Source organism: Rattus rattus, chromosome 13 (genome assembly GCF_011064425.1).
Source record: "Rattus rattus isolate New Zealand chromosome 13, Rrattus_CSIRO_v1, whole genome shotgun sequence".
Classification (NCBI taxonomy): Eukaryota; Metazoa; Chordata; class Mammalia; order Rodentia; family Muridae; genus Rattus; species Rattus rattus.
This window is the reverse complement of record NC_046166.1, coordinates 73544194-73571399: the sequence shown is the minus strand read 5'-3', so window position 1 is coordinate 73571399 and position 27206 is coordinate 73544194. Positions and strand designations below refer to the sequence as shown.

The following is a 27206-nucleotide window of genomic DNA, read 5'->3' as shown; positions in this document are numbered from 1 at the left end:
CTCTAGATATCTGGGCAATGTGATCATTTCAGGCCCGTCTGGTTTTCTGTCAGGGCATGTTTCCACTCTTCCTCATGGCTGAGAACTTTCTCACTGTGTGTGTGAAACACATTTTCTTTATCCACTCATCTACTGATGGACAGCTGGCATGGCTCTGTTTCTTAGCTTTTGCTGAGAGGTAATCAATAAAGATGAATGTGCAGAGATCTCTGTGGTGTGTTGACTTGGAGTCCTTCAGACATATTCACTCAGGAGTGATACAGCCTAGTCATGGCAGGTGGACTTTCTTTTGAATACCTACCAAACCGACTTCCATGACAGAGCTGGTTACACCCCCATAGCAATGTAAGATTTATAGCTGTGTCCACAGGTATTTGATCCATGGATATAGAATCCACTTGTCAGGTTGGCCTCATAGTATTCAATAGCAACAGCTTCCTGTCAAGTCACTCTCATGTGGAATAATGTCTCTAGTCATTCTCCATCCCAGTGAGACACAATCACTGCCCTGTTGCAGGCTCCTAGGAGAGAATCCTCGTCTCCTTCTCCCTCCTTCCCCTCTTTGTGGTAACCTGTAAGTGCCTAAATCAGAAACTACTGACTTAACTGACAGACAAACAAAATAATCAAATACTCAAAGGAACATTTATAAGCAAGAAATCTTTGACTGATGGATGAACAGATTTCCGTGGAACCAGGGTAGAATGTAGGATGCTGACCACAACTGTGGAATTTTAGGAGACAACTTTTAAGGAAAATTTGTATATTTTCAGGAAAATATACAAACTTAATTTATTAAATAACTGCTCATTTTTACTTAAATATAATGGATCTTATAAACACAGGTGATTTGATATCAATTCAAAAATTCTTAAAGATGAGAGTTGATGTCAAATCTGCCTAACATTGCCATATTCTGTGGAATTCCTCCTTGGGATAGACCAGAGTTAGGGAGCGGTCGGCTCTGCTCTGGGACTTCTGATGAACTAAGAGAGACTGCCTTCCCCAAGAGCACATGTAGACCCATGAGATATAAGGTAAAGTCAGAAGACTATTAATAGACCAGCAAGTGGAACGAGGGCATTTTAGTATGATATAACGAGACATGCATGCTTACAGGATATACACCCGATTCTACAAACTTTCTCCAGTTTTGAAGTTTCCGGGTAACAGGGACTTATTTAGCTCTAATGTGGGGCCTTTGTTGGGGACTGGTCCTCAGAAAGACCAAGCCACAATTAGAAGTTGGGAACTTCATCCCAACCCATTCTCAGGGAGTGTGGAGGGATATGGATTGGTCTATAAATAGTCATAGCCACAAGGAAGAAGCTTCTACAGAAGTCCTAGGAAAATGTGATTGTTGGTAGGAGCGTGGCTGGAATAATCTTTTCCAGTCCATGAAACCAGAGCCTGCATGGATAGGAAGGGTAAAATCTGAAACGGAATAGAAAGTCTGCCACAAAGAGTTTAATTTGGACCCTGACACTTCTAGAAAATGGGTTGTGAACACATCAAGACCCTAACCCGTAAGAGACCCCGAAATCTATTGGGAGAAGGCAGGAGACCAAGGCTGGTGGCTCTACAGTGGAGACGCTCAAGGCCAATGTGGCCTTGAGTAGCTGCGGCATGGGCTCCATAGGACAGCATCTTACAGCTTGCTTTTCCTACTGGGACTCACATTTGTTCAATGTGTGATCTGAAACGTATGATTTGTTCAAGGTGTAAGGGAAGTCCAGGTCTGGCAAGTACAGAGGAGGAACACAACTTACCTCCGTGTCAGAAAGCAATTTCATGCACTCCGTGCAGGATGCCTTGGGAGACAGTGAACATGCTGTGCAAATTAACCAAAGTCCCTGAACCTCGGGTTGCTCTCCCGTAATATGTGACGCTTATACCCTAGGTGCTGTGAGTGTGAATTTGAAGCTTGTAGCTATGAGCTACAACCACAGCTATTACAGTTGATCGTTTTTCTGCATCGACAGTTGATCTACCTTTAAAATCCCTCCTGATATCGCCATTGAGTCCTTTGTATCACAAGGACTGTGTAGGAGCTTCAGTGCGGGTCGAGATGAAAGTTCTCCACACTTCCCGCAAAGCTGAGCTCATGTCTCCTGTGGGTTTTATCATCAAACAGACTGGATTATTCCAGTCCGCCCAGCAATGGATTTAGGCAGAGACTCACATCCTGGGGACTCCACCTGCCTTTCTCCTACATTTTCATGAGGTTGTCATGGCGTAGATGCTTCCTCATTTTATTAAAGTCCTTTATGGAGGAATTATTTTTTTTTTTGTGATCAATCATTTGATTTATTTATTTATTTATTTATTTATTTATTTATTTTTTTATTATTAACTTGAGTATTTCTTATATACATTTCGAGTATTATTCCCTTTCCTGGTTTCCGGGCAAACATCCCCCTCCCCCTCCCCTTCCTTATGGGTGTTCCCCTCCCGACCCTCCCCCCATTGCCGCCCCCCCCCACAACAGTCTAGTTCACTGGGGTTCAGTATTAGCAGGACCCAGGGCTTCCCCTTCCACTGGTGCTCTTACTAGGATATTCATTGCTACCTATGAGGTCAGAGTCCAGGGTCAGTCCATGTATAGTCTTTAGGTAGTGGCTTAGTCCCTGGAAGCTCTGGTGGCTTGGCATTGTTGTACATATAGGGTCTCGAGCCCCTTCAAGCTCTTCCAGTTCTTTCTCTGATTCCTTCAATGGGGGTCCTATTCTCAGTTCAGAGGTTTGCTGCTGACATTCGCCTCTGTATTTGCTGTATTCTGGCTGTGTCTCTCAGGAGCGATCTACACTTCTGCACTTCTTTGCTTCATCCATCTTGTCTAATTGGGTGGCTGTATATATATGGGCCACATGTGGGGCAGGCTCTGAATGGATGTTCCTTCAGTCTCTGTTTTAATCTTTGCCTCTCTCTTCCCTGCCAAGGGTATTCTTGTTCCCCTTTTAAAGAAGGAGTGAAGCATTCACATTTTGATCCTCCGTCTTGAGTTTCATTTGTTCTAGACATCTAGGGTAATTCAGGCATTTGGGCTAATAGCCACTTATCAATGAGTGCATACCATGTATGTCTTTCTGTGATTGGGTTAGCTCACTCAGGTTGATATTTTCCAGTTCCAACCATTTGCCTACAAATTTCATAAACTCGTTGTTTTTGATAGCTGAGTAATATTCCATTGTGTAGATATACCACATTTTCTGTATCCATTCCTCTGTTGAAGGGCATCTGGGTTCTTTCCAGCTTCTGGCTATTATAAATAAGGCTGCGATGAACATAGTGGAGCACGTGTCTTTTTTATATGTTGGGGCATCTTTTGGGTATATGCCCAAGAGAGGGATAGCTGGATCCTCAGGCAGTTTAATGTCCAATTTTCTGAGGAACCTCCAGACTGATTTCCAGAATGGTTGTACCAGTCTGCAATCCCACCAACAATGGAGGAGTGTTCCTCTTTCTCCACATCCTTGCCAGCATTTGCTGTCACCTGAGTTTTTGATCTTAGCCATTCTCACTGGTGTGAGGTGAAATCTCAGGGTTGTTTTGATTTGCATTTCCCTGATGACTAAAGATGTTGAACATTTCTTTAGGTGTTTCTCAGCCATTCGGCATTCCTCAGCTGTGAATTCTTTGTTTAGCTCTGAACCCCATTTTTTAATAGGGTTATTTGTCTCCCTGCGGTCTAACTTTTTGAGTTCTTTGTATATTTTGGATATAAGGCCTATGGAGGAATTATTTAATAAGCACCGCCTGCTGTGGAGAGCGCAGTGTGAGTTATAGGCTTTGCATGGTGTGCTGGTATGACTTGGTGACAGCCCCAATGGATCCTTGACCTTTGGCTTTCTCACCGGTTACCTGAAGAGAGTAGCAACAGACAAACTTGTGGTGAAGATCAGGACTCAGAAGATGCTGGTTACAATGGTGGTTTTCCTAGGGTCAGGCTGCCAAGGGTTTCCTGAGAATGTATCATGCGTATTACAATCCATGAATGTTCAAAGGAGGATGGGCAGAGCCATTGCTCTGAAATTTTAAATCGGTTTAAGAACCTCAGGCCATAAACTTTCAGAACACGTAGCAGTATGACACTTTCATATCAAATTGAATTTATTTTATAATTCACATGGACTTTGTGGTGGTTTGTGTATGGTTGGCCCAGGGAGTGGTACTGTTAGGATGGGTGGCCTTGTTGGAGTAAGTGTGTCACAGTGGGGGTGGGTTCTAGGCCCTTCTTCTAGTTTTCTGAGGAGTCAGTCTTCTCCTGTTTGCCTTTGGAACCAGATGTAGAATTCTCAGCTCCTCCCACACCATGCCTGCCTGGATGCTTCCTTAATGATAATGGACTGAGCCTCTGAACCTGTAAGACAGCCCCAATTAAATGGTGTCTTTATACGAGCTGCCTTGGCCATGGTGTTGTTCACAGCAGTAAAACCCTTACTAAGACAGACTTCAAACTATCTATGTGAAAACGATATGGTGCTTTGATTTTTTTTAAAAAAGTCTGTTTATGGTATCGTGGTACCATATTAGGATATTGTTTATACTATTTTTATCATGCAGATGCTTCAGGACTATATTACAGACATTGAATTTGCTAAATTATTGAAATATATTAAATAATTATAAATGTAGTTATCTTAATATTCTCATATTAACCTTTGAATTGTAGCATCCAAGAATAACATTTAAAATAAAAGCAGCATCCATGTGGCATAAATGTGACTGCCACTGAGACAGGTGACCAGACTTCAACCTCCAAGTCCCACAGAGTGAAAAAAGAGACTCAGCCTCGGCAAGTTGTCTTTAAACGGCCACACATACCATGGCATGTGCACACACGTACACACCCATGCACACAGGCATGCGCGTACACACACACACACACACACACACACACACACACACAGAGAGAGAGAGAGAGAGAGAGATTAGTAAATAAATATAGTGAAATTATGAATAGACTAAATGTGATAAGCAGATTTTCTGAGACGTCATCCCTTGCTTATTAAATTAATACTCTTAAAATAACCCAGGATTTTATCAGGATCCTTGTGTCATTGTAATTAAAATGAGTCATTTTACTTGAATTGCCAACAGGATCTCTTAAGTGAATCACCAGCTTTTATTATCTTTTCAATTATCACGTCGTAAGAATTCAATTAGCTCTCATTGTCAGAAATTACCTATGCTGAACTCAGGGGGGACAAAAAAATCACCCATTTTCTTGTTTTCTTATTAACTGCCCTTTCTTATCAAAAGAACAATGTACACAGAATCTGTGCAGTATGAAAGGGACAGACCGAATAGCAGCAAAGAACTCAGGAAAGCTGGTGCCTGGCAGCCTGAGCTTGAGACACAGTTCTGTGTCCTGCAGGAGAGGCCACAGAGGCTCAGTGAGGACAGGGCCATGCAGAACTGCTGAAAGTGTGATTCTTCAGCCAACATTTGCAATGGGGCCTGAGAACATCACCTGTATTTCTGGAAAATAGGATGGGTGTGTGTGTGTGTGTGTGTGTGTGTGTGTGTGTGTGTGTGTGTGTGTGTGTGTAGTTGGTCTAGCAATCCAGGTAAGAATCAGCTGTCAAAGAACATCTGACTTTCTCCAAATATTGATCAAAATCCTCCCAGCTCCACATAGGAAGCCCAATGCCTACCACTAGCTCCTCTCTGATGTCCCTGTGTGAAGGTCAGTCTTGATGTCCTGAAATGTGATAGAAAAAGCTAACAGAATGCACCTGTCCAGGCTCCTGAGAATCCTCACCCCCATGTGGGCACTCTTGGGGGATGGGAAGGTTGACAGCGGGAGCAGCCATCCTCAGGGTTTTTTTTTCTCAGCTTTTCCCTTATCTGATTTATTTCGCAAGTTAAGCCCATCTCTGTTTCCTACAGCCAGCTTTCTCCTGCAGGACTCAGCAGGCCACAGGCAGACAGCTGACTCTGGGTCAAGGTCGTCCTGTTTCATCCAAGTCTGCAGAGTGGAGAATCACTCTCCCTGGGTGTGCTCAACTATATCCGCATCTCCTTCACTCCTTCAGTTTAAAGCCCTAAATTAGCGAATACTACAGAACTTGAGAAGGTAGCCACGGGCCCAGAGCTCTGTTATACTCTGTGGGTGGGCAATGCTTACTCTGTGCAGGTCTGAGCTGGAATGAGCTGGATTCCATTTGATGGACAATAGCTATCCAGTGCAGAAGGCTCTCTTCACTCTTTCTTCTGCTGCTCACCCCACATGTCAGTGTCAAGAAGTCAACACTTTCTACCACACTCAGAAACCTCCTTCATGCTCAGTGTCAAGATTTTTATAGAACAGCTTCAACCTGCTTGCACCCTGCCCCAGATTCTCTGTGGCAGATGCCCATGTTTATCTAATGTGTCTCGCACCTGATTGCCCACACGCCTTCCTCAAAGCGTCGTCTTCACTGAAGATGCTGTCTTCTGCTCGCTTTCCTGCTGTAGCCTTCACCAAGTAGCATCTCTGTAACCAAGAAACTTTCCCAAGTGTCCCCATATCCCCTTTAACCTGCTAGCTCTTCTCCTAACTGCAGTCAGTAAAAGTTTCCCCAAGATAAAAACAAAACATTCCTTGATCCATTTTTGTGTTTCCCTGTAATATGTTAGCAGCCTTATTGAGTATCTGTTGATGTGTTGGTGCCTTAGACCCATTCATCTTGCACAATGTCTACCAGGACAGAAGCCTGACCAGGCATAGTTGGGTCCTCAGTTTAGAGCATAAAGAGACATTGAACTGGTGTTCAATGTCAGTGGGCTGAGACCTCCTACTGAGGGCTTCTTTGGTAGAGACTACCTCCCTGAAGAGGTGAGCGGTTGTCTTAGTTGGGCTTATATTTTAGTAGTCAAACATCATAACAAAGTAACATGGAGAGGAGAGGGTTTGTTTGGCTAACTGGTTACAGTCCATCATCAAGGAAAGCCAAGGTGGGAACTAAAGCAGAGACCACAGAGGAATGCAGCTTACTGGCTTGCTCTTTACGGTGTGTTTAGCCTGCTTTCTTACAACCCAGGACCACCTGTCCAGGGTGCCACTGCCTGGGAAAGCAGACTGGGCTTTCCCACATCAATCATTAATCAAGAAAGTGCCCTAAAGTTATAGGGGCACTTATGTGGAGGCATTCATATACTTCTTTTCTCTATCTCTATTCCTATCTCTCTGTCTCTCTGTCTCTCTGTCTCTCTCTCACACACACAAACACACACACACTACATAGACACATCACACACACACACACAGACAAACACAAACACTTATTCTATGACATACTGGGTGCATCTTGGCATCAGTACCATGAATGCCATATCTTCAAAGCGTCTCCCCTAGCCTGAGTTATTCCATAGAGAGACTTGAGAACGGGGCAGCCACTCCTGCTTCTCTGGTCTGAGTCCATCACCTAGGTCCATGGTCTGAGTCCATCTCTTAGTCCATCATGGTGTGAGTCCATCTCCTGGTCCTTTATGTGAGTCCATCTCTTAGTCCATCATGATGTGAGTCTATCTCCTAGTCCATCATGGTGTGAGTCCATCTCCTAGTCCATCACAGTGTGAGTCCATCTCCTAGTCCATCACAGTGTGAGTTCATCTCCTAGTCCATCACAGTGTGAATCCATCTCCTAGTCCATCACAGTGTGAGTTCATCTCCTAGTCCATCATGGTGTGAGTCCATCTCCTAGTCCATCATGGTGTGAGTCTATCGCCTAGTCCATCACAGTGTGAGTCCATCTCCTAGTCCATCACAGTGTGAGTTCATCTCCTAGTCTATCATGGTGTGAGTCCATCTCCTAGTCCATCATGGTGTGAGTCTATCTCCTAGTCCATCACAGTGTGAGTTCATCTCCTAGTCCATAGTGTGAATCCATCTCTTAGTCCATCATGGTATGAGTCCATCTCCTAGTCCATAGTGTGAGTCCATCTCCTAGTCCATCATGGTGTGAGTTCATCTCCTAGTCCATCATGGTGTGAGTCCATCTCCTAGTCCATCATGGTGTGAGTCCATCTCCTAGTCCATAGTGTGAGTCCATCTCCTAGTCCATCATGGTGTGAGTTCATCTCCTAGTCCATCACAGTGTGAGTTCATCTCCTAGTCCATCATGGTGTGAGTCCATCTCCTGGTCCTTTATGTGAATCCATCTCTTAGTCCATCATGGTATGAGTCCATCTCCTAGTCCATAGTGTGAGTCCATCTCCTAGTCCATCATGGTGTGAGTCCATCTCCTAGTCCATCATGGTGTGAGTCCATCTCCTAGACCATCATGGTGTGAGTCCATCTCCTAGACCATCATGGTGTGAGTCCATCTCCTAGTCCATCATGGTGTGAGTCCATCTCCTAGACCATCGTGGTGTGAGTCCATCTCCTAGTCCATGGTGTGAGCCCATATCCTAGTCCATGGTGTGAGTCCATCGCCTAGTCCATTGCATACTCACCAATTCTGCCATTTTACATTTCCCTGTCTCTCATATCTCTATTTTCCTGCTTCCCGGATGTTATCACCATCCTTTAATTCCGGAGGGATGTGACTTATCTGAGTTCTCTCATCTCCCTCTCTAATCCCTTAATCTCCCAGCCTGGTGTATATCTTGATAGTCAGCTGTAGTCTAGCCTGTAGTTTCCAATGTATTACAGAATTCATTCTTGCTAAGTCTCTTTGACCCAATAAAAGCCTGAACCATTACCTTTTCTTAGTTGGAGGACTACCCACCTGCTGTAAATGAAACATCTAGATACATTTTTATATAAATTATCTTTTCATAAGCCTTGGTAGATAATTATGAAACTATCTAGAAATAGTTTGCTGACTTGGCAGTAAAAGCTTGTATTCTAGAGGGGAAATAAAACTTTCTGTAAGATCAGGGCTCAGGTTACACATGAGCTATCTAAAAGCATAGACACCTGCCATCATGTTTAGCAACATAGACAATGTTTTACTGACTATTAAAGAGTTGAACTTGTTAGATTCAGTGACTGAAAATGTATATTCTGCTGAGGAAACATGAGGTAGAATTTAACAAATGGGTCAGAACTAGGAGATAATTAGGGAACACTTCAGTTTGTGACCTTATATTTGTGACTTTACTGAGCTTTCCTCAGTAGTGGGACACCCCTATATATCACTGCATGGGTAGTGGTAGACCCCTGTATGTCACCATCTGGTGGCCAAATGTGGGAGAAGTGGACTCAGAAAGAGGGCACTGTACGGCAAAAGACAGCCTCAGCAAACTTGCAGCTGGGTCTGTAAAGTTAGATTTAGAAGTCACTTAAAGAGCAGTATCTTAGTAGCTAGCTCTCTAGCCTGGTGTGTCAAAATCCCACACAGTTTAATCCCCAGGATGTATGCATATAGGTATGTATGTATGGATGTATGGATGGATGTATGGATGGATGGAGAGGTGAGGGAGGGAGAAAGGGAGAAAGGGAAGGAGAAAAAACTGATACTTAAGTACAGATGTTGGTTGATTTACGAAAGGCAGATTGCTGCTTTCTTGTATTCTTTTTTATTTTAATTTTATGTATGTCTTTGCATGGACGTGGAATTGTACACGTGTGTTTGTGGGTGTCTACAAATGCCAGAAGAAGGCATTCATTCCCCTGGAGCTGGAGTTATAAGCAGTTGTGATGTGGGTGCAGGGCCCTCTGAAGCACGGAGCCAGACCTCCAGCCCCATTTGTTTCCTGAAGTTCACATCACCTAACTACTTTGTACCAGCACAGACACCAGTGTGGCTTATGAACCAGCTCCTTACTAATAAAGAAGTCATACGCTTGTGATATAACACACATCTAAAAGATAATCTTAGAATTATTTTTGTGTTTTAGAAAAAAAATGTTTAGCACACAAAAACGTATTCCATGCCACCTTGAAAACTATCTTGGAAGGGCTGTGGGGGATGGGTTCTTCAATTAAAATCTATTTTAAAAAACCCATATGATAAAACTAAGCATCCACATGAGTCCAGAGTCGGCCTCCTGTCCATTGAATGCTAATTCTTGCTGGGGTCCTAGGATTTGGCTTTGACATGGTGATGTTTTCAATGATGGCTAATAAAGTCCCTCATCTTCTCTTGCACTTGTAACCACGAGAGCAGAGTGAGCCTCTCGGATTCACCTTTAGGTTTGCAAGACTCCAGCATTATCCCTGCTCTATGTGTTTCCATGTGAACAAAATAGATGCTGACATAAATCACTTCTGTGAAAGCTTCCCATAGTTCCTTTGAAACTATACTTCATAGAAAGGGTCATTCTGTATACCCTCTGTCAAAATTTGCCTAGTGTATTCTAATTTTTATTACATTTATTTATTTATTTGTGTGTGTGTGTGTGTGTGTGTGTGTGTGTATTATGCATGTGTTCGTGTATTGCCTGCATGAATGTATAAGGGTAATGCAGAGGTCAGAAACAGGCATTACCGAGACCTGCAATTAAGGCATTGGTGCTATGTCTGACTTATGTAGCATTGTGAGCTGAAGGGAGACCCTCAGGTTGTAGAGCAAAGCTCTGTTGGCCGTTGATCTGTCTCTCAAGCTCTGTATGTTTGAAATAGCAGAAAGGGACAGTGTAACCTTTGAGGGTAAGTCACCTATGTAAGTCAAAGTGGGGAATGAGAAGAGACAGAGGCAGAGACAGAAAGTCAAGGCATGCAGGAATAGGGAGAGCAAACCAGTCATTCTTTAGGGGGATTTTTTTTTGCTACTGTTTAGCTTTGAAATAAAGTTTGACCTTGTCTAGATTTCCAAAGGGTGGGTGATTTCCTCTTTCAGGAATCCTTGTCACTGGGGTACCTACTCTAATTTCTGTCTAACAGATTCTTTGAGCTGACACAATGACTTTCACCCTGTACTCTGACCATTACTGAGGTCTCTGATGAAAAGAAATAAACTGGGGGCAGGGCTATTCTGACTGTCAGATCTGACACTCTCTGCATAAGATGGGACCTTGATTCAGATGTCACCTGTATGACAATGGAGGGGAGACCATTTTAGTTTCCCTAGGCACTATTTCCCTTAACATTTGGGGGAACTTCATAAGCCAGACTCACTGCCCAAACTTTGACGTGTCTGACCTTCTCTTGGCATTTGGTGGAGGAGTTTTAAAGGTGAGAACACTAAAGCTAAGTCGGACCTGGGCACCAGGAAAGGCTGCCTCTGCAGCAGCTACAGTTGGGCAAGAGGCTCCACGCACACGTCCCGGTATTTTCTTGACTCTTCATGAGATGGAAGTGTTCTATGCAGGTCTGAGAGCAACTGAGCTGTTTTGTATTCACGAGCTAAACCTGTGCACTCCACACAATGTCAGGTCTTAAAAACCAGCTAAGAGGCAGCAGAGGGTGAATCGATTAAAATGAAGTATTTGAAGTAAGACATGAAATACTGAGGATGTGTCTCTGAAGAGTCACCGGATTTCCCCCGTGAAGACCTGGTGTTGATCATTTATAGATTTTTATCCTGGCTGTGGAAGGAGGGTACTGTTAGGGAGGAGACCTCTGACTCACATTGAACTGGAGTTGACAGTGCCCTGAGGGCTCTTCTTACTCTCTTTTCTCACTGGGTCAGTGGCGCCTGCCTTTCTGTGTGAGCATCTCTGGGGACTGCAGTTATCAGGGATGGATAGGACATATGTCTGAGGATGAAAAGAACAGTGTGGTATGCTGTGAGGTGCACAAAGGAAGGTGTGACTGCAGTCGCACCCTGGGACATAACAGTACAAGTTCTGGTTCACTCGCCTCTGCACAGAAGCCCTCGAGAGCAGGAGTGGGCGTCTGCCAGGCCCACACGGGTGTGAGGACCCCATGGAGTCCTTCCTAGGGATTAGATTCAACCTCTGGGTTCAATCTGTTCTCACTGGTCAATCTGAAGACTTACCTGACATCAGCAAACAGTGGGTATATGTGAGTCAGAAAGCTGAATTACTCCACAAATATCTTCCCTCCCTATGTCAGAATTCCTAAAAGGCACAGGAGTCAAGCGTCATACAGACAAGATAGCTTGTATCGAGTGGACATAAGGACAGTTTGTGGATGTAATAGGGCAATAGCTTGAGAAAAGTACAGCTAGGTGCGATGCCATATTATCATCGCAGCACTTGGAAGTCAGGGGCAGGAGGATCCCTGACATTCAAAGCCACTGAAAACATGTGACATTTGTCTTCTATGTCTGGGTTATTGACATAATGATCTATGCTCTTTAATTCTAGGCAAAATTAATTGATGTTGACTCTCTTGGACACATGAATGACAGTTGGGATTGCTCACTGCAGGGTGCCAAATGAGAGCTGTCTGAAATGACAGATAGTTTGTCACTGTGAGCTAAGTGAGGGTTACACAGGTCTACTCACGGGCACAAACAATCCAATATACATTTAGGACTTGTGCATTTTGCCAAAGGTAAATGGTGTCTCGATGCAGGAAAAGCCTCTTGATTCATCGAGGGCACATCCTGTGGGAAGTCAGGAGACTGTGTTGGGAGCCTCACCTTGGACTCTTTTTCACTAGGGTCTGTTATTTACTGGTGACCAGGATTGGATACTGTAACACTCTAATGAGCCCAATAACCAACCTGGTCAGCCTGCTCTACATTAGCTCACTGGGGATTTTGAGCCTTTTCTTTAAACCATGCTGTCTTGCCACAAACTTGGTCTTCTGTCCACCCACGTGCTCTCAGTGGCCAGGTCCCACGTGTTTCCAAGTTCTTGACCTCAAATCCAAAAAACTGAAAGTCAGGGTAACACAGATTTGTAAAAGAAATAGGTGTCTCTATCCAGAGCAAAGTGATAGAGCAGATCAACAAGGGACAGTCAAAATTGACAGGGAGCACACGTGTGAGAATACACAAGGGCCCAGACCATTGCTCGGGGCTTTCATTGAGGGGCTACAGGAGAAATGAAGTTTGGTCTCGTGGGATGTAATTGTGGTGGGCCTGTGGTTTGACTGACAGGTTAGGTCTACAAGTATCTCTTCCCATGGTGCATCTGATTTTAATCATATACATGTATAATTATGTATAGGTGCATGTCTTAGTGAAGGTTTTACTACTGTGAACAGACACCATGACCAAGGCAACTCTTATAGGGACAACATTTAACTGGGTCTGGTTCAGAGGTTCAGTCCATTATCATCAAGGCAGGAGCATGGCAGCATCCAGGCAGGCATGGTGCAGGAGGAGCTGAGAGTTCTACATCTTTACCAGAAGGAAGCCAGGAACAGACTGAGCATCCCCAGGCACCTAGGAGGAGGGTCTCCAAGCCCACCCCACAGTGACACACTTCCTCCAACAAGGCCACACCTTCTAATAGTGCCACTCCCTGGGCCAAGCATATGCAAACCATAACAATGCAGAATGGGAAATAGGGGGTTTTCCCTAAAAGTTTAAAGAGAAGTCAAAGTTTCTCTTACTTAGCATGTACCCCCAAACATTTCAGGCTGCTAAATCCTGCTTGGCCATGTAGAAAGGACAACGTAGCTTGGTTTCCTGCCCCAGGCAGAGCCTGCAGGGCATGGGCCTCCACAAATATTGACAACTTGCTGGGTGTAAGGCTTGTTTGTTTAAATATATATAAATATATATAATATATATTAAAATATATATTTATTTACTTTATATTCCTCCTTCAGGAAATACTATCTCTGCCAAGGTTACTGGGGAATGTTCTCTCTACCGAGGTTAATAGCCATGATAATCAGAGACAGCTCAAGTCCAAGAGGATGTGTCTATATCCTTACCGAAAATGGCAGAATGCTGAGAACTTCAGGACAGCCCTTAAGGCTGTGATAAAGAACTCTGAAGTCATGAGTTCAAAAACACATAATGTCTCAACTGTGCAAAATATAAGCATGCAATAAGAATTGATTAAGGAGCTTCACAGATGTTGAGGAGCAGAGGCAGCTGCACTGTGAGCCAGCTTGTCAGAAAGATACAAAGACAGGCAGATTCCTGAGTTCAAGGTCAGCCCGGGACAGAAATGGGTTAGGCCCAGACTTGGTAGGAATGCGATCTCAGAGTGAGATAAATGAAAGACTGGGCCTTTGATCTGCAGCGGAGGATTGATCCAGAGAGATTTTAGAATTGCAAGAAGAGAGCATCTCGAGCAGAGAGCTGTCTGGAAAGCTGCCTCAAGCAGAAGAGAGGCCATGAGCTTGTACTCCGTGATTTGAATTCAAGTCATATTGGCTCTTTGGCTGCTCTCAACCTCCAGCCCCTTCTCTCAGGAATTCCTCTCCAAGCCAAGGCTGGTCCTTGGCATCAGGCCAGATCAGCCTCTGGTCTTCATACATTGTGAACATCCTTGAGTAGAAATGCTCTAAAAAATTGGTTGTTTCTAGGTGTGGAGAAGTCTATGCTATTGCTCAGGGACTGGGTGGGTGTAAGTGTCTGGTCGGAGTCCAAGGGGCTTCTCAGTTCCTAGGTACATTCTTCAAGAAGTGATGTATGCATAGTGCGTGCAGGTAAGGAGACGGGCTGCCCAGTGCATGGTTACAAGAGGAGCACATGCGTAACCCAGAACAAATAGGGTCCCTCTCTGAACTAACACGTGTGCTCAAACGCCAAGTATAGACAAACACAGGAGGTCCAGCGAAGCATAATTCGAGTTTAGGGAATTTTAGTTTTGAAATAAGTTTAAAAAAAAAGTAAGTCGTGCCTGTGATGCGTTTGAAACAAAAGAACACCCTCTGCTGAACGCTGGGCTTTTAACCAGCCGTGGATTAACTGGGGCAGAGGCAGAGATCAGGCACGTGTGCCACCATGGGCAGAGCACTGGGCACCTTTGTGCAATGCTTTCTGCCGTCCCCTCTGCCTGGCTGCTCAGCGCTGACCCTTCCCATCTGGTGCTGTCCACTTTTTTGCAGAGGGCTTGCTTCTGTGTGCCTTGAACCAGGAGCGTGAACCAAGTCAAGCCAGGCTGTCTCTGGAGCCCCACCTACAAGGGCACCTGTAGACTCCAGCCCCAGCCAAACATGCTCCTTCCAGACTGCCACCCCCACCCTGAATCCATTTCTCCCTCAGGTGACTTGACAGACAGCCGCCCACCTCACACGCAGCAGCATGGACATTTGCTTTAATTTCTTTATGTTGCTGACTGCTGAAGAAGTAAAATTAGGTAAATGAGTCATTTTATTCTTAAATCCAACTTGTATGATTCCCTTTTAGCTTCTGGTTTGTAAAACTTTATCTTTATCTTCCCTTACAAATAGATGATAGTCTGGTTGCACCAGATTAAAACACGTGGGTCTGGAGATGGTGAGAGGGCTCGGTGGATGAAGGAGTTGACCATGTGAGCCAGATTTTGATCCCCAGAACCCACACAAAGCAGGGAATTGACTCCATGAATATGTCCTTGGACCTCTACTTATGTACTCATGTGCTTTGACATATACATTTTGCTTATAGTTCCATAGGGATAAGAGTCTGCCATGGTATTGTGCATGTGTATGAGTGTATGTTTGTATGTGTGCATATATATGTATTTATGTGCAGGTGTAGGTGTGTGCATGTGCTTGTGAGAGTGTGTGCATGTGTGTGTATGTGTGTGTATGTGTCTGTGTGAGTGTGTGTGTAGGTATGTATGTGTGTATGTTTCTCTGTGTGTATGTGTGTATCTGTGTGTATCTGTGTGTATATTTGTGTGTGTCTGTATGTATGTATGTCTGTGTGTATGTCTGTGTGTGTACATGCTTGTGTGAGTGTGTGCATGTGTGTATATTTGTTTGTGTGTATGTATGTGTATGTTCTGTGTGTGTCTCTGTGTGTATGTGTGTATGTGTGTATCTGTGTATCTGTGTGTATGTGTGTGTGGATGTATGTGTGTATGTTTCTGTGTGTGTCTCTGTGTGTATGCGTGTGTATGTTGTATCTCTGTGTGTGTGTGCTTGAGTGAGTGTGTGCATGTGCGTGTATATATGTGTGTATGTGTGTGTATGTGTGTATGTATGTATGTGTATGTTCTGTGTGTGTCTCTGTGTGTATGTGTGTATGTGTGTATCTGTGTGTATGTGTGTGTATGTGTGTATGTGTGCATCTGTGTGTCTGTCTCTGTGTGTATGTGTGTATGTGTGCATCTGTGTGTATGTCTGTGTGTGTGTGTGCATCTGTGTGTATGTCTGTGTGTGTGTGTGTGTGTGTGTGTGTGTGTGTGTTGGTAGGAGACATAGTAGCAAGATGCAGACAGAGCAGCAGTTGCAGGAAGCTGAGCGCTCAGATCTTTCTTTTTCTCCATTCAATGTTCTGTTATTCCAAAGCCTTCCATTAGGTAAACAGATGGCAAATATGCCATGACAGTCAAATCTCTTATCAATCGCCACATGTCTACTAGTGACTTTAAGCATAAACTAAAACAGCAGAGTTAACTACAGATCCCTTAATGCACCATTTCCTCCTATGTATTGTCTGAAAGAGAAACAGAACTCACAAATAAATAAATAGAGCTTATGAACTAACAAAAATCACACTTGATGTATCCATGTATTGGGTTATGAGAAAGAGTTCTTATGAGTAGCCAACGACTGCTGCTTCCTTTGCTCCCTATTGTATAGTCCTGTGCCCTTGCTCACCCCCCCACCATAATTAATTAGTTAAAATTTTCTACAACATCTCAAAACAAATGGAACAGTTTGTGGAGACTAAATATGGGTTCCATTTTTCACAATTGTCCTAAGTGAGAGCTCAGATCTTAAACCTCAAGCCTGAAGCAGAGGAAACAGGACATTTCTCAAGGGTTTACACTTCAAAAGTCACTCTCTCACAGTGACTTCTTCTTCCATTGAGTCCACACCTCCTACATTTCTGCAAACACAGCCACCAACTGGGAACCAAGTGTTTAAATACTAGAGCCCCTGGGGGACACTTTTCATCCAAACCACCACAGACTTCCAAGAATAGTGTTTCGGAGGAAGCTGAAACAAGCTGGTTCTTGGTTCCCCTCCCTTAAGGCATGGGGCTCATTTTGTCTCTTCCTTCATGGAACAAGGAGCCAGCAGACACTGTTACCGTGAGGTGCGGTGCAAAGCTGGGGCTTCTGCTCTGTGAGTTGCTGGTTGCCATGGAAGGCATCCCACCTGCTCAAGAACAGAATGCATATTCCCCTTGCAGATCCCATGCATGTGTGGAACTGTCCACAGCACCCTTGCTCTGCCAGTCCCTGAGCTCCCTTGACTCAGAACTTCAGAGGGACCCACCTAGCCCATCACATGACCACATTCCCAACGTAACCTTTGAAGAAGACCTTGCTGAAGGAATCATATTGAGGGTTTGGGGAATAACTCACCGAACTGTTAGCCTTGCAAGCACAAAGACTCAAGAGATTGATCCCCAATCACACAGGCCTGATTGCAAACCCAGTGCTAAGGAAGCAGAGGCAAGTGGATGCCTGGGGCTTGCTGGCCATGGGTTCCAGGTCAGTGAAAGACTCTGCCTCAAAAAGAAGTGGGTAGCATCTAAGGAACATTTGTGAAGTTATCCTCTGGGTTCCACATGCACATAGACATAAGCACACATATATAAATGTATGTTCACACATGCATGAACACACAAACACACACACACACACACACACACACACACACACACTGTTACAGCCCTGGATTCCCCACTGGAAAACCAGCTATGCCTGAGATGCAAAGTGTTCACTGTAGGACCTGTCAAAGCTCAGAGAGTGAGGTAGATGTGTGTGGTATAGGGGTGAGGCTGAGGTATGTGTGTGTAGAGCAGGGGTGAGGTGTGTGTGGTGCATGGGTGAGGTATGCACATGTGTAGTAGGTATGTGTGTTTGGTACAGGGGTGAGGTGTGTGTGTAGTGCAGGGGTAAGTGTACATGTGTCATTTGGGGGTGAGGTGTGCACATGTGAGGTACAGGGGTATGGATTAGGTCTGTGTGTGTGTGTATGTGTGTGTATGTGTGTGTTTGTGTGTGTGTGTTTCAGGGGTGAGGTGTGCATGTGTCGTGCAGGGGTGTGCTCAGGCAGGCTGTGGTCACCTGTTACTGACATTAACAGAAGAAGCAGGGCACAAGGTGAGACATTTAATGTGTGGTCCAATTTCTAAACACATCCTAAGGTGATATGGTTGTGGTTTTATGATATTCTTGAGGGTTTGGGGAGCTGTGTGCTCCTATGTGGTCCTCAGCAAAGCACAGTGGCTGTGAAAGTTCCAAGTCATCATTAATTAATTAAGTCCCTCTTGAAGGAAAGGCATCACAAATTTACCTACAATCAAAGGACCTACAGTGACCCTGGAGGATGGATTAGATTCATCACGGTAGACAGTCTTCATGCAGGAACAAAAGTCAGGTAACAAAGGTTCAAAGAGGAAGTGAAAACCCTTTAAGCCAAGAGATTTTTTTTCTTTTAACTCAGTTTGCCAGATGTTATCACTGATTCTTCCTTGGTGTTTGTCCCCTGTGTCAATTGGTCCCCACCCCCGCCCCCAGTTTCCAAACCTGGCCAAGCAATCATTTTCTTCTCACCCATATAATCTTATTTTCACCAGTAATATTTAACTGTATCTCAGGTTACCTTAAGAGACGGAGGCCCCGAGAAGCCAGAGACACATTAAGTGCCACTGCTGGCATCTTGGGGTGTTCCTCTTGATTTTGGGTTTGTCTTTAGGCATTAGTAATGACTTCAGTATCGACATCCATAGTCACTGCTTGCTTGACTTTACAAAGACTTTATGATTATGGGTATGGGGGTTTGGGGTATGGTGTATGAGAGGATAGGGAAGGGGGTAGGGTGTGATTATGGGTTTTTAATGAAAGCAAGTCACACTTCAATAGTTTTGACAAATATGAGGACTATTTTATTTTGTTTCCACTCTCCCAAGATGGGACTATAAGTGAGCAGTCTATTGATCTGTAGACACAGACTAATTCGCATAAATGACTAGCTGTGGAGGTTCTGAATCTCACGAGTTTATTTGCAAAGTGCCCCCCCCCTTTTGAAGCCGTGGTTATCATCTGAACCTGCTTCAGAGAAAGAACAAGTTGTATACGGTGACCCAGCAGAGAGTCATAAATAGAGAGAAAATGAAGTCTGAAACTTGTGTTTACATCATGCGCAAACTGGATTTACTGCTGCTGCCCTGGGCTCTGAAGAAATACGAGGACCAATGTCTGTCATTATAAAACTGTCACTCCTGTGTGTTCTGGAGTATTTAGAGCTGTGTTGATTTAAGGCCAGGTCTAGTAAGCAGGCCATTCCTAATTCCCACCAGGCGAGCTATACCCCAGCACTATATCATTGAGGATATGAGGAACAGGCGAATTTGATAATGACCTTGAAAGATAACTTTTCATCATATAAAAGTTTGGCAATTTAAGCTTCGACACAATTATTATCACCCAACCTAGTATTAGCTGATTCATCCTGTGGATGGTAAGCACTCTTAAGAACACATATAAATAATCAAAATGTATGAGGTGCCCTTGCTGGGAATACAGAGAGTGACAAGGAACCTGCCCTCCACAGAATCAACAGAACTCTGGCAAAAGACAAAAGCAAACTATTCTGGAGCCTTGAATGTCACCAACTAGCTAGGGATAACCCAGTTTTTAACATGGGTGATCCTTAACTACTCAGCTACAACAGTGCAAGCTGTTCCCAGCTGCCAGTCACAACCCCAGGTCACATGCTCTTCTGCTGGCCACATGGCCACCTTTAAAACCACCATCCTTACCATCCCAATGGCTAGGAAAACAAACTGTCCTGTAGACACTGATGGAGGATTTCCAAGAAGGCCGTTCCCCACATGACTGTCATTTTTACCTGTCTGCAAGTTTCCTGGAAACTCAAGCTCATAAGGAAGATTTATTTTTATTTTACTTAATTTGGGGGTGGGGAGAGCACTACAAATCTTTTCCTGGGGGCATTTTCAGAAAGGAACCAGCAGTGATGTTCAGCACCACGCCCGCCTGAAGCTGTCGTGACAGCTGTCTCAGAGAGCTGGTGAAAACTGTAAACGGTGGGGGAGTTAGATGGAAGGCACCCGCTCAGGGATGGTGTATTCCTTAGGACGCTGAGAGCTAGACACATATCCCAGGCTGAGGATGGGCTCCTAAAATACTCAAGAAACTAACGCTTTTCCAAGGGCAGTGCAGACTAGGAAGAATGATAGCCATTTGCCAGCACACCGAAGAAATGTGCTAGGCAAAGTCCTTCTGCCAATGTTGGGGGAGCTGTCCAGGCATCTACGGAAACATTCCAGTCCCCAAGCTGGTGCTGATATGGGGAACAGAGACAACAGTGTCTGTTCATGGCCAAGGATATAGATGTTAAGGGTTCAAAAGTTGAGGAGCAAACAAATAGGAAAACAGGCAGGGAGGTCCCGGAAGGAAGGTGAACGTGATTTCAAAGGTCTCCCATTTTACACTTTGTAATGTCAAGTCCTCCACAAACATTCCAAGAAATGCAAAGAAGAAGGGAAGTCTGGCCCACAGAGAAAAATAAAATAGATCTAAAGGTTAGACCTATTCCTGAGCAGTCCTAGCCAGTCCTTTTCTTCCAAGAGAGACTTTAAATCAATTATTATTTAGTGCCCCTGTAACTAAAGGAAACCGTTTCTAAATGAGTATGGGAAGGTAGGGAGGAGAACCACAGCCAGAGAGTGATTGCAAAGAAGAACCAAGTGAAAGAGAAATCGCGTTATTATAATCTCAAAAGAGGCAAAAATCCAAAAAGGAACTAAATATAAATCCTATATTGAAAAGGACAGAATGTGAAATCAAATCATACAGCAGAAGGAACCAGTGGTGAAGTCAGCAGCCAGGAGGAAGTGTAGCTCTGACAGGAATGTGTGAACACACAGACAAAAAGGCAAAGGAGCAGAAGAGGGCTTAGAAGCCAGGAAGAAGCTGTGTGGGCGACAGAGGATGGTGACTACACACTGAAGAGGCTCCAGGCTCCAGGTGGGACACCATGAAGCAGGGCAGTGCTTAACACCACACTACACAGAGGGGCCACGTCTAGACCCTCAGCTATGACACACAGAGTGGACACATGTAGACACTCAGCCATGATACACAGTGGACACATGTAGTCACTTAGCCATGACACACAGAGTGGACACATGTAGACCCTCAGCCATGACACACAGAGTGGACACATCCAGGTTCACATAGCCACAATGCATAGAGTGGCTATATCCAGGAGCCATGATGCACAGAGAAGACACATCTGGGGACAGCATAGCCATGGTGCACGGAGGGGCAGCCTCTAAGCACAGCAGAGCCATGATATAGAGAGGAGCCACATCTAGGGATAGCTTAGCCACAGCACACAGAGGAGCCACATCTAGGCTCACATAGCCACGATTTACAAAGACCCGACATTGATGTGTTTTCTAATGATCAAATGAAGCATTCACCCTCTTCAAGGACTCCATAGGCTCAGCAGCTGACTTCATACTGTGAATCCAGGGGTCAGAAGAGTGCGGAAGACAGATGCTAAAGCTAACAGAACAACTGTCAAGAAGTTTTGTTTGTTGTTGTTGTAGAAAGCTGACTTTCCCAGATGTAGGAACAATTAAGGCGTTCTTGACAAACTAAAACTAAAAGAATTGTGGTGAGCAGATATTCTGGATTGGTGGGAAAGACATGACTGCTGAGTTCACAGAACAAGCTCGACAAAGGGAAGTGTTTATGGAAGATAGTCTAATGAGTGCTTTGTAGCTTTAAATGTATCTTAACCTATCTAGAGTTACATACAAAAGAAGCAAGTATGCCCATAGTGAGCAGGCACGTATGCCTCAGGGTCATTTGCTAAGTCTAAAGGCCTGAAGTTGGGGGAGACAGGAATGCAGGGATATCCAGCATTTGAACCTCGGTCAATAGTAATTAATGTAAATTAGGTTGGTATGCATTAAAACATTAATTATAATCCTAATGAATAATTCATCTGAATGCTTGTGAGGTGAGATGGCAATATGTAGAGGAATATTTACACAAAGGAGGAATGGGTGTGTGCACCCGTCTGTAATCCAAGTACTCCGAGAGCCTGAGGTTGTGAGTTTGTGGTCAGTGTGGGCTATGTAGGGAAGAAACTCTCTTTCTCATAAAACAAAACAAAACAACAAAACACAAACAGAAAACCAAAAACATGGAGGGACGGTACAACAGAGGCTTAGGGGGAAGAAACGTGGCACAATCTGCACAGGAAACAAGTAGCAAATGACAGATGTGAGTCCCATGCCCTCAGGACTTGCCTTGATGAACATTATCTAACACTCACGGGGCAGAAGTCAGAAGGATGTGTGTGGTCCATAAGGAAGACCTATTCAAACACAGATAAGTTCAAAACAAAAGATTCCCATAGACACATCAAAGGACACAAGAAAAGCTGGAGTGGTTTGTCAGCTGCTGGTGATGTGGACTTCAGTAGAAAGGTCAAACGGATGTCCCCAAACTTCACATCTTGGCTAGCAGGAGCCAGCCATTAGCTACATAACCTGCTCCCAGTTACAGAGTGACTCACTCTGAAAGTTCCGCTTGCTTGAAACACTGAAAGTTAGGTTGTCAGAGCTGAATAAAAACACAGCATGGAATGTGGATTATCCCATCTTGAAGACAAGGAAATCATGTGATACCTATGCCCACATGAAGATCCAAGGCAGATGAGGCCGAGCTGAGGAACTGACAACTGGAAAGGGAAAATCTTGCTGCATGGTGTGATGACGTCAGTGGTATTATCGTGATGGGTGGGGCAACTGCACACAAGTCCGATGCAGAAGACATAACAGCCATTCAGGCGGCTGTGGGCAAGAAGGCACTGTCTCCCACACCAGCAGACCACGGACTCGCAAGAGCTTATGAGTAACAGGCCATGCAATGGGCTTCAGATGGGGCATCTTGATACATCAGAAGGATCAACACAGAAACTTTGCTCCCTAACCTCAAGACGGTGAAATTAGAAACCTTTAACAGGGGTTGGGAAGGAAATCTAGGAAATTTGCAAGTACGTAAAATTAGCTTCTATGACTCAAATTATGCCTTTTCCCTAATTCCTTTGTTGGGTTGGCAAGCCCTTGTCTTGGTTACTTTTCTGTTGCTGGGATGAAAGACTATGACCAAGGCACCTTATAAAAGAACTAGTCTAATCTGGCTTATGGTATGAGAGGGTTAGAGTTCATGGTGGCAGAGGGACAGAGTGCCTAGAGCAAACGTCTTGATCCAAAACCATGAGGCAGAGAGAAAGACACAGTGGTAATGTGGGAGACTTTTGAAATCTCCACGCTGCTCCCATTGGCAGGCCTCCTCCAGCAAGATCATACGGTCTAGTTGTTCACTAACAGTCCACCAACAGGGGAGCAGGTATACAACCATATGAACCTTTGGAGGCCACTGTCATTCACACCACCACACCATATGCACTTCAGAATGTGACTAATTCTCAATGCATGTCCTTTTCTGAGGTGGTAAATTAAAGTGAGATTTGGAGGTCAGGGAGGAGTTGAAGGAAGAAAAGGACAAAGAGTGCAGCTCCCCAAGATGCTGTCTCCTTGTCCCAGAAGACGTTGTGAGGAGAAACTGCAGGAAGGCATGGGGTGGTCATCTCAACAGGACCAGTGAGGTAAGGGGAACACACAAGACTCCTATAAAATACACCAGCCAGCATCTATTTCAGGACTTCCAGACTTAGGCTCTCCCATCCCGAAGGAGTTGAGTTATAACTTTCTTTCTCTGAGTCCTGGTCTTCAGAATTTCCTGGATATTCAATATGGTGTCTGTGTTAGGGAATGATATTGGTGACCCACTAAATAGCCACTAGCCCCCCTGTCACACACTGACCCCTTGCCTATGTCCCCTGGCACACGCCCACTCCTCACCAACGTCCCTGGCACTGCGGTGCATTTTCACAACTGTCAAACTGTATGACGTCATTGGGACAGGTCCATAGCTGTAAATGCCCACAGCAGAAAAGTTTATGAATTCCAGTCACAGAACTTCCCACATTTGAGAATGAAAACCAGTAAAGCACCTGGCCATGCTCATGAAAGGTACACACTCCGGGGTAGAAACAAGAGAAATGGTGAGAAGAACGATATTTTGAAAACTTAAAAGGAAAATGGTTTTATGAAGGGTCAATGTACTTGAAATATCATTAGCTAAAATGACCCATCTTTTTAAAAAAATGAAAATAAAAGGAAAACAATTCAGACTACAAAAATCAGGAATGGAGGCCGGTGAGTTTTAGTTCCATGCTAACTAAAAGAATAAAGAGAGTGAAAATCTATTATAAAGTTGTACCCCATAAGCTTAGCTGACCACGTGAGGTTGAAACACTCTGGAGCTGCACAAGTCATGGAGCTCAAAGCGGTCAACCAGTTCAGACTGGGAGACGAAGGCAGACTTCAAGGAGTGAAGACATGGAGTTACTATCTTCCCACAGTGGAGCCCAGCACAGGCTGCTTCCCAGAGGAACCTTGCAGTGACTAACGAGAGGCTAACAAACCTGCAGATGTTTCCAGAAACAGCAACATGGGAAACATGTCAACATGATGCATGAGGTCCGTATTCCCCGGGGTGAAACCCAGAGCAGTCATGTATAAGAAGATTGGTTGATGGGACTGTGAAAACAACTTCAGTAGCCCTTTGCCAGGCTCTGAGACCCTTCAAGATGCCAAGAACCTATCCTATAACCAAGTGGGAGTCACACAATGTTACAAAGCTGTTGCTATGTATGATTAGCCAGTCGGTGAAAGAAGGCTTATCCTTAACATAAGCACAGTGACACAATCACGCCTCTCAGTAGATCCACTAAAAACACTAAACCTTCCCATAGTAAATGCACTCCACAAGGAGCGGCTGTGGCGAGTGAGTTCTCCCACAGAGCAGCTACACAAACCCAGCCGACATTGCCCCCACATGGGGTTACCCCAAGTTCTTCCTGTAAAGAATGGAAACCTGACTCCTCTGTGTCCCCTTCTGTTCCACACTGTGCCAGAGCCCTTGTCGGGACAGTAGTGAAGAAAATGCTCATTTCAGAACACAAGTGCCACACAGCCCTGGGTACCGGGAGCAGCTCTGAGCAGGAACTTCATCACACCTTGTGCTGTGTGCCCGATAAAACAGAAACACTCACTCTGTGTTATAAAACATCTTGGCGTCATTGGTTCAAGTTGGCATTGGCCTCCTTCCCTTTAGTATTTTATTACTTTATTTACTTATTTAGATCTGTGTCTGTGCACACACTCGTACATCAGAGGACAACTGTATGGAGTCAGTTCTTCCACTGGGGGTCAAAGTCAGGTCATCTGACATGGTGGAGAGGGACTTCACCTAGTGAATCCTGATAATTCCCTCTTTACATTTTAGTTAATTAGAGACAGTCCCTCACTACATAGATGGACTCGTTACACTTTAGTTAGTTAGAGACAGTCCCTCACTATGTAGACGGGCCGGTATTTCAGACACATGCCCAGCTTTTCTTTATTTTTTTTTAATTTATTTTCAACATTATTCCATTTTCTGTGTGTTCCTAATTTCCCCCTAAGTCCCCTTAATTATCATAATGATTCTGGGGAAAGAGCTAATTCTAACGTGGTTGGAAACAACACTATGAAATAGTTTGGAAATATCTCGTTTATTATACATAGCTATTACAGTCTGTGCTAATGGCTGTCCTCTGGAGTCTCCTCTGAAAATTGCTGAGTGTGCAAGAGCCTGTGGAGCTTGACAGTGTGTCTTCCTGATGCCACCAGAGTTCATGTCCATACTCCACCACCCAGTGCCTGTGTCCCATAAGTGCCTGGATCTCTGCATGTACAGCATGGGAATAATATTATAATAACAGTCCCTTAACACCGGGTAGATAGGATCTTATTTTTATTATACTCACGCCCAACTACGCACAGAAATAAGATGGTAACTATAAGATTTCCCCTAGAAGTTCACAAGTTTGCCTAACTTGTATGTTCCCCCAAACCAGCATAGCTTATCTTGACCCCATTATCCAGAGTTAGGGTTACTAAGGGCAGTAACTTAATTTCATTGCTCAAAGCAGGTGTGCCCACAGCATGATGCTGGTATGGGTCCTAGGTGGCCCTCAAGTTGAAAGAGGGGTGTGTATCACCCAAGACAAGTGGAGTCTCGGGTGGCTAAGCTATCCTTTATGCTTGCCTTAGTCAGTTGTCTCAGAGTGGCAGCAGCTGGCAATTTGTATCCAGTCCTGCCACCTCTGAGAAGGTTCCTCGGCAAACTGGACCTTGGATTTGAAAGCAAATCCTGTACTGAAGAAAGAGCATCATCAGGAAATGTAAGTCCCTCATTGGTGAATAGAAATGGCAGCTATACCTTCAAAAAGTAAGGCTCTGGTCCCTCAGAAAGCAGGCCTGCAACTAGTTTCTGTAGTGAGAACAATTTGGGCACAAGGAGCTTTGACCGGAGAAAGGCTTGAGGATGGGCACTCTAGGCTGCTTCCATGGGTCCTATCTATGGCACGTGGCCGTTTCCATCTGGCTCACGGCATACACTAGCAGACAGGGTGGCTTTCAGTGGCTGGAGCCTGTAGAGGAGCTGACAGACTGTTGAGATTGCGTGTCCCCTTGGAGTCACTGGGAGTGAGGGAGACACCAAGAGAAGTCACCTAGAGGCATGGATGCTGTGGTTAATACAGAGAACAGCACCTCCAGTTTGGATTTCAGGTCTTAGAGAAGAAACTCTGTAGGACTTTCTGAGCACATTGAACAGCACTGTCACAGTTGAGTGTATGAGAGGCTCTTGCTGGACCTGTTAGCCCATGTCTATAATTCCTGTCCTGGGGAGGCTGAGACAGGAGACTGAGAAGCTCCTGGCCAATTGGCTACATAGAATCACCTACCCCAAAATACAGCAACACTAGTAACTAAACCTAAATGGCAGCAAGGGCAGCTGCTACTTTGTTCTCTTCTGTGATGTTTTTCTAACCACGGATATGCTACTGATGGTGAGAACAGTGGAGTGCCTCAGAACCTAAGGACATTTCTAGGAGGCTTGTCCCATTGGGCTGCTGTAAGCAGCAGAGACTAGAGCAGACCTCAGAGCCCTCTGACACTGCACGTGCTAATGGAGTCACCTTGCTATCAAATGGGCACATGGGTCGTTTTCCAGCTGTTGGTTTGCTCTGATAATTGGTATATATTTTGATCTTTGGACTTTACGGCTTTGTCCCGTAATGGTCAGTGACAGTAAAAGAATCATGGGCAAGGGTTAATGGCACAAATGGAGACCTAATGTGCCAA

At 44.6% G+C, this 27206-nt stretch overlaps 1 protein-coding gene across 1 annotated transcript in view; it reads left to right on the top strand.

Moving 5' to 3' along the window:
• Myo16 (myosin XVI) overlaps window positions 1-27206 on the top strand; it is a 382886-nt gene that overhangs the window by 39049 nt on the left and 316631 nt on the right.